This window comes from Capra hircus, chromosome 18 (assembly GCF_001704415.2).
Source record: "Capra hircus breed San Clemente chromosome 18, ASM170441v1, whole genome shotgun sequence".
NCBI lineage: Eukaryota > Metazoa > Chordata > Mammalia > Artiodactyla > Bovidae > Capra > Capra hircus.
In genome coordinates this window covers 45,460,722-45,463,355 of record NC_030825.1, presented here as the reverse complement: position 1 = coordinate 45,463,355, position 2,634 = coordinate 45,460,722, and positions in this window count along the sequence as shown.

The window sequence follows — 2,634 nt, the reverse complement described above, 5'->3', positions numbered from 1 at the left end:
TGTGGCTCAGATCATGAACTCCTTATTGCCAAATTCAGACTTAAATTGAAGAAAGTAGGGAAAACCGCTAGACCATTCAGGTATGACCTAAATCAAATCCCTTATGATTATACAGTGGAAGTGAGAAATAGATTCAAGGACCTAAATCTGATAGATAGAGTGCCTGGTGAACTATGAAATGAGGTTCATGACACTGTACAGGAGACAGGGATCAAGACCATCCCCATGGAAAAGAAATGCAAAAAAGCAACATGGCTGTCTGGGGAGGCCTTACAAATAGCTGTGAAAAGAAGAGAAGCCAAAAGCAAAGGAGAAAAGGAAAGATATAAGTATCTGAATGCAGAATTACAAAGAATAGCAAGGAGAGAAAAGAAAGCCTTCTTCAGCGATCAGTGCAAAGAAATAGAGGAAAACAAAAGAATGGGAAAGACTAGAGATCTCTTCATGAAAATTAGAGATACCAAGGGAACATTTCATGCAAAGATGGGTTCAATAAAGGACAGAAGTGGTATGGACCTAACAGAAGCAGAAGATATTAAGAAGAGGTGGCAAGAATACACAGAAGAACTGTACAAAAAAGATCTTCACGACCTGGATAATCACGATGGTGTGATCACTCACCTAGAGCTAGACATCCTGGAATGTGAAGTCAACTGGGCCTTAGAAAGCATCACTACGAACAAAGCTAGTGGAGGTGATGGAATTCCAGTTGAGCTATTTCAAATCCTGAAAGATGGTGCTGTGAAAGTGCTGCACTCAATACGCCAGCAAAGTTGGAAAACTCAGCAGTGGCCACAGGACTGGAAAAGGTCAGTTTTCATTCCAATCCCAAAGAAAAGCAATGCCAAAGAATGCTCAAACTACCACACAATTGCACTCATCTCACATGCTAGTAAAGTAATGCTCAAAATTCTCCAAGCCAGGCTTCAGCAATATGTGAACCATGAACTTCCAGATGTTCAAGCTGGTTTTCGAAAAGGCAGAGGAACCAGAGATCAAATTGCCAACATCTGCTGGATCATTGAAAAAGCAAGAGAGTTCCAGAAAAACATCAATTTCTGCTTTACTGACTATGCCAAAGCCTTTGACTGTGTGGATCACAACAAAGTGTGGAAAATTCTGAAAGAGATGGGAATACCAGACCACCTGACCTGCCTCTTGAGAAATCTGTATGCAGGTCAGGAAGCAACAGTTAGAACTGGGCATGGAACAACAGACTGGTTCCAAATAGGAAAAGGAGTACATCAAGGCTGTATATTGTCACCCTGCTTATTTAACTTATATGCAGAGTACATCATGAGAAACGCTGGACTGGAAGAAACACAAGCTGGAATCAAGATTGCTGGGAGAAATATCAATAACCTCAGATATGCAGATGACACCACCCTTATGGCAGAAAGTGAAGAGGAGCTAAAAGCCTCTTGATGAAAGTGAAAGAGGAGAGTGAAAAAGTTGGCTTAAAACGAAGATCAGAAAACGAAGATCATGGTATCTGGTCCCATCACTTCATGGGAAGTAGATGGGGAAACAGTGTCAGACTTTATTATTTTGGGCTCCAAAATCACTGCAGATGGTGACTGCAGCCATGAAATTAAAAGACGCTTACTCCTTGGAAGGAAAATTATGACCAACCTAGATAGCATATTCAAAAGTACAGACATTACTTTGCCAACTAAGGTCCGTCTAGTCAAGGCTATGGTTTTTCCTGTGGTCATGTATGGATGTGAGAGTTGGACTGTGAAGAAGGCTGAGCACCGGAAAATTGATGCTTTTGAACTGTGGTGTTGGAGAAGACTCTTGAGAGTCCCTTGGATTGCAAGGAGATCCAACCAGTCCATTCTGAAGGAGAGCAGCCCTGGGATTTCTTTGGAAGGAATGATGCTAAAGCTGAAACTCCAGTACTTTGGCCACCTCATGCGAAGAATTGACTCATTGGAAAAGACTCTGATGCTGGGAGGGATTGAGGGCAGGAGGAGAAGGGGACAACAGAGGATGAGATGGCTGGATGGCATCACTGACTCGATGGACGTGAATCTGAGTGAACTCCGGGAGTTGGTGATGGACAGGGAGGCCTGGCATGCTGCAATTCATGGGGTCACAAAGAGTTGGACACGACTGAGCGACTGAAATGAATTGAACTGAGGTAGGGGTTTCACTTCATTCTTTTACATGTTCAGTTGTCCCTAGAACAATTCATTGAGTCTATTCCTCTCCTATTGGACTGTCTTGGCACCCTTTGAAAATAAATTCACTTTAAATGTGAAGATTTTGAGCAATAACCCACCGTCTTGTTTACCACTCCTCTGTCATTAACCTTTGAGGTCAGAAAATGTAAATCCTCCAGCTTTGTTTTTCTTTTCAAGATTGTTTTGGCTATTTTGAGTCCCTTGCATTTCTGCATGAATTTTAAGATTAGCTTACAAATTTCTACAAAGAATCCAGCAAGAATTTGATGAGGATATCATTGAATCTGTAGACCAGTTCTGGAAGTGTTGCTATCTTAATATAGTAAATATTAAACTTATTACCATTTATATATAAAACCTAAATATTAAGTCTTCCAATCCAAAAACATGGGATAGCTTTCCATTTATTTTGATATTTTTATATTTCTTTCAACAATGATTTGTAGTT